The sequence below is a fragment of the Neovison vison genome, chromosome 3 (assembly GCF_020171115.1).
Source record: "Neovison vison isolate M4711 chromosome 3, ASM_NN_V1, whole genome shotgun sequence".
Classification (NCBI taxonomy): domain Eukaryota; kingdom Metazoa; phylum Chordata; class Mammalia; order Carnivora; family Mustelidae; genus Neogale; species Neogale vison.
In genome coordinates this window covers 112,529,181-112,543,377 of record NC_058093.1, presented here as the reverse complement: position 1 = coordinate 112,543,377, position 14,197 = coordinate 112,529,181, and the positions used below count along the sequence as shown (strand labels likewise).

Here is a 14,197-nt window from a genome sequence, read left to right as displayed (position 1 = left end):
CTTCGATAATTTCGTCAAAGGAAGCTTGTCAGTGCAGGTTAGAACAATAGGGTTTGCAGTATTTCCTTGCCTTACACAGTCAGAACTTGGGAGAGTCTTGTCTGTGTATACTATGTTGTTTAAAAACAGCTTTATTGAGGATTAACCTATAATAATCTAAACATCTCAAAGTATACAATTTGGTAAGATTTGACGTGTATGTATTCCCATTTCACCATCACCACGGTCAAAGTAATGAACATCTCCATCAGACCCAGTAGTTTCTCCTGTTGCCTCTGATTTCTTACCCCTGGCCCCTACCTGCCTCCCTATCTTCAGACAAGTCTTAGTCTGCTTTCCGTCAGTAGATTAGTTTGCATTTTTTGGAGTTGTATGTGACTAAAATCGTACAATGTATTTATTCTTTGAGGGAGGGAATGTGCTTTCTTTACTAAACATAATGGAAACTTAATCCTGAGATTTATCCATGTTTCTAGAGTTCATTGCTTTTTGCTGCTGAGTACCAAGCTCTCCACTGTATGGATATTCCAAACACAGGTTGTTGATCTGTTCACCTGTAGAAAGACATTCAAGCTGTTAGCAGCATTGGGTTATTACAGATACAACTTTGTACATTTGGTTCTGGTGCTTTTTTTTTTTTTTTTTTAAATGCCAGTTACTGACTCAATTTTTATTTTTTTATTTTATTTTTTAAAAATATTTTATTTATTTATTTATTTATTTATTTATCAGAGAGAGATCACAAGTAGGCAGAGAGAGAGAGGAGGAAGCAGGCTCCCCACTGAGCAGAGAGCCCGGTGTGGGGCTCGATCCCAGGACCCTGATATCATGATCTGAGCCGAAGGCAGAGGTTTTAACCCACTGAGCCAGCCAGGCGCCCCTACTGATTCAATTTTTAAAATAGCTATAGTCCTGGGGTTCCTGGGTGGTTCAGTGGGTTAAGCCTCTGCCTTCAGTTCAGGTTGTGATCTCCGGTTGTGGGATGGAGCCCTGCATCAGGCTCTGCTCAGCAGGGAGCCATCTTCCCTGCCCTCAACTGCCTGCCTCTTTGCCTTCTTGTGATCTCTCTCTGTGTCAAATAAATGAATAAATAAAATCTTTTTAAAAAGTAAAATAAAATAGATATAGTCCTAGTTCTCCTTGTGTGAGTTTTGGCAATTTCTTTCAAGGAATTTTACTATTTCATCTAAGTTAATAAATTTGTGGGCATGGAGATTTTGTAGCATTCTTTTACTATCTTTTTCATGTCCATGGAATCAGTAGTGATAACCTTTCTTTTTTTCTTTTTTTCTTTTTTTTTTAAATTTGAGACAGGGACACCTGGCGGGCTCAGTCAGAAGTACGTGCAACTCTTGATCTCAGAGTAAAAAGTCCAGGCCCCCATATTGGGTGTAGAGATTACTTAAACTGCTTTTTTAAAAACTGAGTCATAATTCACATAACATGCAATTGACCTACTTGAACTGTGCAATACAATGACTTTTACTACATTCACAGAGTAGTGTATCAATCACCACAATCAATTTTAGAATATTTTCATTGTCCCCAAAACAAGCCCTTTACTCTGTAACCACTATTCCCATTTTTAGGAGTTTAATCCATTTTGAGTTAACTTTTGCATTGGTGTGAGGTAGAGGATGCAACTTTGTTCTTTCATCTATGGCTCACCAGTCTTCCTGCTACCTGTTAAAAAGACTATTATTTCACCATGGAATTGTCCTGGCAATTTGTCAAAGATAAGTTAGCTATATATGTGAAGAATTACTTCTGAACTCTAAATTTTTTATAAGATTTTACTTTTAAGTTATCTCTACACCCAATGTGAGGCTTGAACTTACAACCCTGAGATCAAAAGTTGCATGCTGTACTTACTCCGCCAGCCAGGTGCCCCTGAACTCTCAATTCTATTTCACTGATCTATATGTCTAAATTTAGGCCACACTGTCTTGTCTTACCTAAACTTTTTAGTAAGTTTCAAATTTGGAAAGTGTGAGTTCTCTTTTTTGTAATTCTTTTTCAAGATTATTCTGGCTGTCCTAGGTCCTTTAAATTTCCAGGTCAATGTTAAGACTACCCTGTCAGTTTCTGCAAATAAGTCAATGGGACTTTGGTAGGTATTATGTTGAATCTATACAATTTTGGGAAATTTTGCCACCTTAATTTTAAATTGTCTGATCTGTGACTACAGACTGTCTTTCCATTTATTTAGTTCTAATTTCACTTTTTTCAATAGTGTTCTATATTATTCAAAGTTTTTCATTTCTTAAACTCAGATACAACTTTTTAAAAAATGTTCTTTTAAAGATTTTATTTATTTGAGTGAGAGAGCATGAGCAGGGGGAAGGGCAGAGGAAGAAGAAAACTCCCTGCTGTTCAGAGAGCCCAATGTGGGGCTCTATTCCAGGACCCTGGGATCATGACCTGAGCTGCAGGTAGAGGTTTAAGTGACTGAGCCACCCAGGCGCCCTAAATATAGTTTCATTTATTCTGAAACAGCTTGAATGACATAGAATTCACACACCACCCAGCTGATCCATTTAAATTATACAACTCAGTGGTTTTTGATATGTTACATTATTTCTTAATTATAATAAATAATATATAAACATAAAAGTTGCCACTTTAACCATTTTGAGTAAAGAATTAGGTGGCATTAATTACATTAACAGTATGTAAACAACACCATCTGTTTCCAAAATGTTTTCATTACCCCTTTGTAACCATTAAGCAATAACTCCTCATTCCCCTTGCCCCAAGCCCTGGTGGTCTCTAAACTGTTTCTCTCTATGGATTTGTCATTTTAGGTACCTCATGTAAATGGATTCATACCATATTTGTCCTTTGTGTCTGTATTATTTCACTTAGCATAAGCTTTTCAGGGTTCAATCAGGTTGTAGTGTGCATCAAAACTTCATTTCTTTTTATGTCCGAGTAATATTCTGTTCTATGACATTTTATCGATTTACCTGTTGATGGACACTTGGATTGTTTTTACCTTTTGGACTGCAAATAATGCTTTAATGAACACTGGCATACAAGTATCTGTTCAAGTGCCTTACTTCACTTTGGATATATATTTAGGAGTGGGATTTCTGAATCATATGATAATTCTGTGTTTAGCTTTCTGAGAACCACCAAACTATTTTCCATAGCAACTATACCATTTTACATTGCTAAGTATTTTATTCTTTTGATGCTATTGTAAATAGAATTTGGGCTTTTTTTTTTAGATTTATTGATTTAATTTAGAGAGAGAGAGTACATGCTCACATGATTGGGGGCTGGGGCAGAATCTGGAGAGGGAGAGACTCTCAAAGAGACCCTGCAGAGCAGAGAGCCAGATGTGGGGCTTGATCCCATGACCCTGAGATCATGACCTGAGCCCAGATCAAGAGTTGGACACTCAACTGACTGAGCCACCCAGGCACCCTGCAATTGTTTTCTAAATTTGCATTTTATTTGTTCATTGCAAGGGCACAGAAATATAAGTGATTTTTGTGTATTGATTTTGTATGCTATAGGTTTGCTGAATTCGTTTATTAGCTCTAACAGTTTTTTGTGGAATCATGAAGTTTTTCTACATGTAAAGCCATGTCTTCTATGTGCAGAGATAACGTTACTTCCTTTCCAGTTTGGATGCCTTCTATTTCTCTTACTTTATTTCTCTGGTTTGAATAAAAGTGGTGAAAGCTGGCACTTGCTTTATTCCTGACCTTGGAGGGAAAGCTTTCAGTATTTCATGAGTGAGTATGAGGTTAATTGCTGGGTTTTCATAATATGGCTTTTGTCATGTTGAGGAATTTCCCTACTATTTCAGGTTTATTGAGTGTTTTTATATATTTTATCAGATGCTTTTTCTGTATCAATTGAGAAGATTGTTGCCTTTATCCCTTTCTTTCATTAATGTGATTGACTGCATATTTTTTAATATGTCACACCATCCTTGCATTTTAGGGAAAAAAATCCCATATGGTCATGGGATGGTCTTTTCTGTGGGCTGCTGAATTTTATTTGCTACTATTTTCTTGAGTATTTGCATCTATAGTCATAGAGAATTTTTGTCTATAGTTTTTTTTTTTCTTGTAGTGCCTTTGTAGAGTTTTTGTATCAGGGTAATGCTGTTCTCATAGAGTGAGTTTGGAGGTATTCCCTCTTCTTTAGAGTTTGCAAATAAGTGGTATTGATTCTTATGTCCACATTCAGTGAATTCACCAGTAAAGCCACCTGGTTCTAGGATTTTCTTTGTTGTGAGATTTTTCTCCTCACCTATTCAATCTCACCAGTTCAGGCTGCTGTACCAGAATACCACAGAATAAACAAACATTTATTTCTCACAGTCTGGAGGCTGAGAAGTCCAATCAAGGTGCTAGCATACCCAAGGTCTGCTGAGACCACTCTTTCTGCTTTGCAGATGATGGTCTTCTTGTTGTATCCTCATGCCAGGGAGAATAGAGAGAGAGGACATAAGCTCTTTGGTGTCTTGTCTTATAAGGACACTAATCCTGTTCAGGATGTTCACCCTAATAACCTAATCATCTCCCAAAGACTTCGCCTCCTATTATCATCTCATTAGGGGTCAGTATTTAGCATATGAATTCTGGGGGTACAGAAACATCTAGTCTATAGCATAAGTCTATTTGGGGTTTCTATTTATGTGCAAGTATTTGATTTTAATTAAAACTCCTATTTGAGGGGCACCTGGGTGGCTCAGTGGGTTAAGCCTCTGCCTTCAGCTCATGTCATGATCCCATGGTCCTGGGATCGAGCCCCACATCTCACTCTCTACTCAGCAGGGACCTGCTTGCTCCTCTCTCTCTGCCTGCCTCTCTGCCTACTTGTGATCTCTGTCAAATAAATAAATAAAATCTTTTTTTAAAAAATTTTTAAAAACCCTCCTATTTGAAGGTCTTTAGTTTTGGAGGACTGGAAGGCATTCTATTACCTATTCTTTCCATTCTTTAAAGGTTTCCATACGTTTTGGCAAACTCACGTTATCCTCATGACTATGTTTTGGAGGGAATCCAGGTGTGTCAGTAGATTCACCATCAATCCACCTCACCAGCACTTAGCATCTTTCTACAATAGGTTGAATCCAGCACATTGCAACTTATGTAAACTGATGGGGCAAGGATTTAGAAGACAGAAGTTGGCTTTTTCTAAGTGGTTGGAACCTCACATTAGCCATATAAGCTCTCAACAGTGTTGTAGTTAATATGTGTTCAATCTCATTAGCTAAAGTCTTATAAGACTGAAGCAGCAAAATACTAGTCATTTAAGGATAGAATAGTTAACAGAAAATGAATGGTCACTGGAAGATGTTTTCTGGAACCTATTTGTTCTTCATATCATGAGCTATAAAAAATCACTGTCATACCTAGTAAAGCTGAATATTTCCATAACATCTGTCAAAGAGGCCTGTCCAAAAGAAGAAAAAAAAATCAATTGACGTTATCCCTACAACAGTACACATCTTCAGGTTTCTTTAAAAAAAAACAAAAAAAAACCACTTCAGGATGTGTTCTGCCTGTGTTTGTGGGTTTTATGAATTATCATCACTCTAACGGTACACCTAGGTGCAGAAACAGGAGGTGGTTACAGGAGTTTTACTGTGAAGCCATAGAAAAAATGCTCCATAGTAACCCTCGAGCCATTTAATATATTCCTCACTAGTAATTCTAGTGTTCCCTGAAGATCTAGTATATACCAAATGGACTGTATATAGATAATGCATTTCTTTAGGGAAGGTGTCTTTCTGTAAGTATCATTGAAAAACTGTTCGGGGGCGCCTGGGTGGCTCAGTCATTAAGCGTCTGCCTTCGGCTCATGTCATGGTCCCAGGGTCCTGGGATCGAGTCCCACATCAGGCTCCCTGCTTGGCAGGGAGCCTGCTTCTCCCTCTCCCTCTGCTACTCATCTGCTTGTGTTCCCTCTCTTGCTGTGTCTCTCTCTGTCAAATAAATAAAAAAAATCTTTTAAAAAAAAAGAAAGAAAGAAAATATGCTTTGGGTAATATCAATGTAGTTCATTAGTATATAAATATTCTGCTTCTATACATCTCGATCCCTCCCTCTTTATGTCATTACTGTCACAGATTACAACTTTATACATTGTATACCATTATCATAGATTTCTAATTGTTTTGTGAACTTTCATTTTAAATCATACAGGAGGGGCACTTGGGTGGCTCAGTGGGTTGGGCCGCCACCTTTGGCTCAGGTCATGATCTCAGGGTCCTGGGATTGAGCCCCACATCGGGCTCTCTGCTTGTTGGGGACCCTGCTTCCCTCTCTCTCTGCCTGCCTCTCTGCCTACTTGTGATCTCTCTCTCTCTCTCTGCCCAATACATAAATTTTAAAAATCTTAAATCATATAGGAAAAGGGAAGACATAAACGAAATCAAAAGTACAATAATAATCCGTTTTAAATTTACCTATGAAATTACCTTTACTAGTGTTCAGTATTTTCTGATTCTTTGGAGTTGCTTTCTAGTGTCCTTTCATCTCAGCCTGAAGAACTCATTTTAGCATTTCTTACAGGGTTGCTACACTGGTGAACTCCCTTGGCATTTCTTTATCTGGAAGTGTCTTAATTTCTCCATATTTCTTGAAGTTTTGCTAGATATAGAATTTTTGGGTGACATGTTTTATTTTAGGACTTTAAGAATGCCATCACACTGCCTTCTGGCCATTATGGGTTCTAACGTGACATCTGCTCCTAACCTGGTTAAGGATCCCCTGTACATGAGAAATTACTTCTCTCTTGATGCTTTCAAGATTCTCCCTTTGTCTTTGAGTTTCAGCAACTTGACTGTCATGTATCTAGTGTGAATCCCTGTAAGTTTATCTTGTTTGGAGTTTGCTGAGCTTGGATGTGTCTTTCATCAGACTTGGGAAGTTTGGGGCCATTGTTTTTTTGGTTTTTTTTAGAGCCTTTATTTTTATTTTTTTATTTTTTTTCCAATTTATTTATTTTCAGAAAAACAGTATTCATTATTTTTTCACCACACCCAGTGCTCCATGCAAGCCGTGCCCTCTATAATACCCACCACCTGGTACCCCAACCTCCCACCCCTCCGCCACTTCAAACCCCTCAGACTGTTTTTCAGAGTCCATAGTCTCTCATGGTTCACCTCCCCTTCCAATTTACCCAAATTCCCTACTCCTCTCTAACGCCCCTTGTCCTCCATGCTATTTGTTATGCTCCGCAAATAAGTGAAACCATATGATAATTGACTCTCTCTGCTTGACTTATTTCACTCAGCATAATCTCTTCCAGTCCCGTCCATGTTGCTACAAAAGTTGGGTATTCATCCATTGTTTTTTCAAATTTTTTTCTGTCCCTTTCTCTTTCTCTTCTCCTGGGATTCCTACAATGGATACGTAGGTGTGCTTGGTGGTGTCCTCAGCTCCTTAGACTATTCACTTTCTTCATGTTGTTTTTCTTTCTGCTCTTCTGGATAATTAATGTCTAATCTTCAAGTTCAGTGATCCTTTCTTCTACTTGCTCAATCTACTACTGAATCCCACTAATGAGTTTTTCATTTCAGTAATTATACTTTGCAGCTCCAGAATTTTTGTTTTTGATTGCTCTTTATAACTTCTCTCTTTACTGATATTCTCATTTTGTTCAGACATCATCTTACTGATTTCCTTTAGTTCTTTGTCCATGGATTTCCTTTAGCTCATCAAACACATTTAAGACATTGATCTGTGGGCCACCTGGGTGACTCAGTGGGTTAAGCCTCTGTCTTCGACTCAGATCATGATCCTAGGGTCCTGGGATGGAGCCCCACATCAGGCTCTCTGCTCAGCAGGGAGCCTGTTTCCCCCTGTCTCCCTCTGCCTGCCTCTCTGCCTACTTGTGATCTCTGTCGAATAAATAAGTACAATCTTAAAAAAAAAAAAAAGACTGTTGATGTAACATCTTCGACTAATAACTCTAATACATGGGCGTCTCCAGGGATTATTTCTGTCAAACTCTATTTTCTGTGGATACTCATTTTTCTATCTCTTTGTATGTCTTATAATTTTCTGTTAAGAAGTGGACATTCTGAGCATCATATTATGGTAATTCTAGAAATCTAATTCTCCCACTTATCAGGGATTGCTGGGTTTTGCTTGTTGGTAGCTGAAATGATCCTTTGTGGTTTTTCCATATGGCATTGCAAAGTGTGTATTTTTTGTTGTATGTGTTCATTAAAGTTGTCTCTATAGTCATCAAGTGACCTGACAAAGATTTACTTAAATGTGACTCCTGAGAGAGAGAAAAAAATACATCTGTCTTTAAATTCTTTGGTGGCTGGGAGGCACTTCAGCTCATGGGAGTTGAAATAACCACCAACTTCCATTCCTGACACACACTGATCAAAAACAGCAATCAGGATGTACAGCCCTGACTTTTTGAGGACAAAGTTGTTCTTGCCCATTCTGGCTCCAACAAGCCACACCAGGACCATGGGCTGCTGACCCTGTAGCTGCCTGTTCCAGGGCTGGAGGTTAAAAAATGCTATCCCCTTTTTCACCAAAGCTACAATTGACAAGATTTACCACCCCAGCATCATGTTACCTGATTTCAAACTTTACTACAAAGCTGTGATCACCAAGACAGCATGGTACTGGCATAAAAACAGACACATAGACCAGTGGAACAGAGTGGAGAGCCCAAATATGTACCCTCAACTCTATGGGCAAATAATCTTCGACAAAACAGGAAAAAATATAAAGTGGAAAAAAGTCTCTTCAATAAATGGTGCTGGGAAAACTGGACAGCTATATAGAAGAATGAAACTCGACCATTCTCTTACACTGTCACAAAGATAAACTCAAAATGGATTAAAGACCTCAACGTGAGACAGAAATCCATCAGAATCCTAGAGGAGAACATAGGCAGTAACCTCTTCGATATCAGCCACAGCAACTTCCTTCAAGATATGTCTCCAAAGGCAAAGGAAACAAAAGCAAAGATGAACTTTTAGGACTTCATCAAGATCAAAAGTTTCTGCACAGCAAAGGAAACAGTCAACAAAACAAAGGGGCAACCCAAGGAATGGGAGAAGATATTTGCAAATGACAGTACAGATTTGTACTGTCAGATTTGTATCAAAAGGTTGATTGATATCCAGGATCTATAAAGAACTCCTCAAACTCAACACACACAAAACAGATAATCATATCAAAAAATGGGCAGAAGATATGAACAGACACTTCTCCAATGAAGACATACAAATGGCTATCAGACACATGAAAAAATGTTCATCATTACTAGCCATCAGGGAGATTCAAATGAAAACCACATTGAGATACCACCTTATACCAGTTAGAATGGCCAAAATTAGCAAGACAAAAACAACATGTGTTGAAGGGGATGAGAAGGGGGAACTCTCTTACACTGTTGGTGGGAATGCAAGTTGGTGCAGCCACTTTGGAGAACAGTGTGGAGATTCCTCAAGAAATTAAAAATAGAGTTTCCCTATGACCCTGCAATTGCACTACTGGGTATTTACCCCTAAGATACAGATGTAATGAAAAGAAGGGCCATCTGTACCCCAATGTTTATAGCAGCAATGGCCACGGCCGCCAAACTATAGAAAGAACAAAGATGCCCTTCAACGGATGAATGGATAAGGAAGATGTGGTCCATATACACTATAGAGTATTATGCCTCCATCAGAAAGGATGAATACCCAACTTTTGTAGCAACATGGATGGGACTGGAAGAGATTATGCTGAGTGAAATAAGTCAAGCAGAGAGAGTCAATTATCATATGGTTTCACTTGTTTGTGGAACATAACAAGTAACATGGAGGACAAGGGGAGATGGAGAGGAGAAGGAAGTTGAGGAAAATTGGAAGGGGAGGTGAACCATGAGAGACTATAGACTCTGAAAAACAATCTGAGGGTTTTGAAGGGGTGGGGGATGGGAGGTTGGGGGAACCAGGTGGTGGCTATTAGAGAGGGCACAGATTGCATGGAGCACTGGGTGTGGTGCAAAAACAATAAATACTGTTACCCTGAAAAGAAATTAAAAAAAAAAAAAAAGATTTACCACCCTCATCAAATGCTCTGCTGGATGCTACAAGTGTTCTACATACTCCAGAATTACCAGTGTCTAATTTTTCCACAATTTCCTGCCAGTCTGATTACTGTTCCAGTGGAGAGAGGGATTCCTGGCACTTCCTACTTGGCTATCTACCCTGATGTCACTATAGTGGATTTTTGTGTATTCATTTTGTGTCCTGTAAACTTGCAAAACTTATTTATGATTTCTAGTGGTTTTTAATGGATTCCTTAATATTTTCTATATATAAGACCATGTAATCTACAAAGAAAGAGTTTTGCTTTTTCCTTTCCAGTCTAGACACCTTTTATTTCATTTTCTTGTCTAACTGTCTTAGCTATAGCTTTTAGTAAATATTGAATAAAAGTGTTGAGGACATCCTTGTCTTTTTCCTGAACTTAGAGGAAAAACAATTAGTATTTCACCATGAAGTGTGGTGTTAGATGTGGGTTTTTCATAGATACTCTTTATGAGTCAAGTAAGTTGAGTGTTTTTATCATAAAAGGATATTGCATTTTGTCAAGTCTTTTTCCTACATCTATTGAGATGAACATGTGGATTTTGTTCTTTATCCTATTAATGTGATGTATTATGTTAATTGATTTTCAGATGTTAAGTCATCCTTACATTCCTTTGGATACATCCCATTTGATGATTATGTATACTCCTTTTTATTTATAAATGGATTTTTTTTTTGCTAATTTTTGGTTTTAGGTTTGTTTGTTTATTTTAATATATAGCCATGAAAGATACTGCTGTGTGTGTGTGTGTGAAATGTCTTTCTCCATTTTGGTATCAGGATAATGCCTCAGAATTCATCAGTGAAGTCATCTGATCCTGGGATTTTCTTTGTGGGAAGTTGGTTTTTTTTTTTTTTTATTGCTATCTCAATTTGCTTGCTTACTATAGATCTATTCAGATCTGTTTCTTCTTGAACCAGTGTTAATGGTTTGTATCTTTCTAAGAATTCATCCATTTCATTTAAGTTATCTAATTTTTTGGCTTAAAGTTGTTCCTAGTATTCCCTTGTGATTCTTCTTTAGTTCTATAATGTTTATAGTTTAATAGCCCCTATTTAATTTCTGATAATAGCAATTTCTGACTTCTATTTTTTTCTTGGTTAGCCTAGTTAGTGTTACAAATCTGACTGATATTTTTAAAGAACCAACTTTTGGGGAACCAGGGTGGTTCAGTTGATTAAGAATCTGACTCTTGGGGCGCCTGGGTGGCTCAGCGGGTTAAAGCCGCTGCCTTCGGCTCAGGTCATGATCTCAGGGTCCTGGGATCGAGCCCCGCATCGGGCTCTCTGCTCAGCAGGGAGCTTGCTTCCTCCTCTCTCTCTGCCTGCCTCTCTGCCCACTTGTGATCTCTGTCTGTCAAATAAATAAAATCTCTAAAAAAAGAGAGAGAGAGAGGGTGGGGGGGAATGGCAGGGGACAATGAGGAGGAGAGGGAGAGAGAGAATCTCAAGCAGACTCCTTGCTGAGTATGGAGCCCAATATGGGGCTCAATCTCCCAACCCCGAGATCATGACCTGAGCTGAAATCAAGAGTTGGACGCTCAACGAACTGAGCCACCAAGGTGCCCAGGAGCAGTTATTTTTAAGTGTATAACGTAATTGCATTTTGGTGGGGTTTTTTTACAATTTTATTTATATGGCAGAGAGACAGAGAGAGAGAAAAAGAGAGTGAGAGAGCAAACAAGCTGGGAGAGTGGCAGGCAGAGACAGCAGGCTCTCCACTGAGCAAGGAGGCTGATACAGGACTCGATCCCAGAACCCTGGGATCATGAGCTGAAGATCACTGAGCTGAAGGCAGAAGCTTAACTGACTGAGCCACCCAAGTGTCCTAATAATTGCGTTTTGGAAAACATGCTGCTTTCTCTTCTGACATCATCATCATCATGCCTTGAATTTCTGACGTGAAAAAGGCCTCGGGCTAAGTCTGAGGATAAACAAGTAAAGCACGATTTGTACTTTCCTGGCTGTTTTATACTGTGTATATAAAACAGAAAGGTGGCAATAGACAGCAGATGTGTTAAGCAGTAAACCAGAAGTATAAAATAAAAGTGCTTTCTGGGTTTAGAGAAGGAAATGATCACAGGAGAGGAGTGACAGAGGGAGTTAGCAAATGAACTGGATCTTGAAATTGATCATGGAATTGAGCAAACATTTATTAAGCCCTATGTGACACTATGGGGCCAGAAAGATGAGTCAATGGCCTTTGCCTTCCAGGAATGTATGGTCTGGTGGGAGAGACAAACCCTGAGCCAAACAAAAGTGGGCAGAATAAAAACTTGGTGCACCGGGGTGCCTGGGTGGCTCAGTTAGTTAAGTGTCGTATTCTTGATTTAGACTCAGGTTGTGATCTCAGGGTTGGGAGATTGAACCCCTTGTGGGGCTCCATGCTCAGAAGGAAGTTGGCTTGAGATTTTCTCTCTCCCTCTGCCCCTCCCCCACCCTATCTGTGAGTCTGCTTTCTCACTCTCTCTCAAATAAATAAATAAATCTTTAGGGGGAAATGTTGGTACATCGAAGATAGAATACAGAGGAGAGAAATCCCATAAATTTTAAAAGATAACTAGGAATCTTCCAGGTTACTGAGATTTAAAGTATATTGGTCAACTAATTTTTGACAAAGCAGGAAAAAATGTCCAATGGAAAAAAGACAGTCTCTTCAACAAATGGTGCTGGGAAAATTGGACAGCCACCCAGAATGAAACCAGACCATTTCCTTACACCACACACAAAAGTAGACTCAAAGTGGATAAAAGACCTCAGTGTGAGACAGGAATCCATCAAAATCCTTGAGGAGAACATAGGCAGCAACCTCTTTGACCTCAGCCACAGCAACTTCTTCCTAGAAACATCCCCAAAGGCAAGGGAAACAAGAGCAAAAAGGAACTATTGGGACTTCATCAAGATCAAAATCTTTTGCACAGCAAAAGAAACAGTCAACAAAACCAAAAGACAACTGACAGAATGGGAGAAGATATTTGCAAATGACATATCATATAAACGGCTAGTATCCAAAATCTATAAAGAACTTATCAAACTCAACACCCAAAGAACAAATAATCCGATCAAGAAATGGGCAGAAAACATGAACAGGAACAGACATTTCTTCAAAGAAGACATCCAAATGGCCAACAGACTCATGAAAAAGTGCCCAACATCACTCAGCATCGGGGAAATATAAATCAAAAACACGATGAGATACCATCTCACACCAGTCAGAATGGCTAAAATTAACAAGTCAGGAAACAACGGGTGTCGGCAAGGATGCAGAGAAAAGGGAACCCTCCTACATTGCTGGTGGGAATGCAAGCTGGTGCAGCCATTCTGGAAAACAGTATGGAGTTTCCTCAAAAAGTTGAAAATAGAGCTACCCTATGACCCAGCAATTACACTACTGGGTGTTTACCCCAAAGATACAAACGTAGTGATCTCATGGGGCACATGCACTTGAATGTATATAGCAGCAATGTCCACAATAGCCAAACTATGGAAAGATGTCCATCAGCATGGGCAGATGCTATACACACACACACACACACACACACACACACACACACACACAATGGAATACTATGCAGCCATCAAAAACCTCGAAATCTGGGGCGCCTGGGTGGCTCAGTTGGTTGGTTGGACAACTGCCTTCGGCTCAGGTCATGATCCTGGAGTCCCGGGATCGAGTCCCACATCGGGCTCCCAGCTCCATGGGAAGTCTGCTTCTCCCTCTGACCTTCTCCTCGCTCATGTTCTCTCTCACTGTCTCTCTCTCAAATAAATAAAATAAAATCTTTAAAAAAAAAAAACCCTCGAAATCTTGCCATTTGCAATGACATGGATGGAACTAGAAGGTATTATGCTAAACAAAATAAATCAATCAGAGAAAGACAATTATCCTATAATTTCACTGATACGAGGAATTTGAGAGGCAGGACAGGGGAGGGCGTAAGGGAAAGAAAAAATGAAACAAGATGGGATCAGGAGGGAGACAAATCATAAGAGACTCTTAATACCACAAAACAAACTGAGGATTGGGGGGTGGAGGGGAGGGATAGGGTGGCTAGGTGATGGACATTGGGGAGGGTATGTGCTATAGTGAGCACTGTGAATTGTGTAAGACTAATGATTCAC

General features: G+C 39.2%; 1 pseudogene; it reads right to left on the bottom strand.

Moving 5' to 3' along the window:
* Positions 1-4,909: 4,909 nt before the first annotated feature.
* LOC122903544 lies at positions 4,910-8,425 on the bottom strand (annotated as a pseudogene).
* Positions 8,426-14,197: the final 5,772 nt, after the last annotated feature.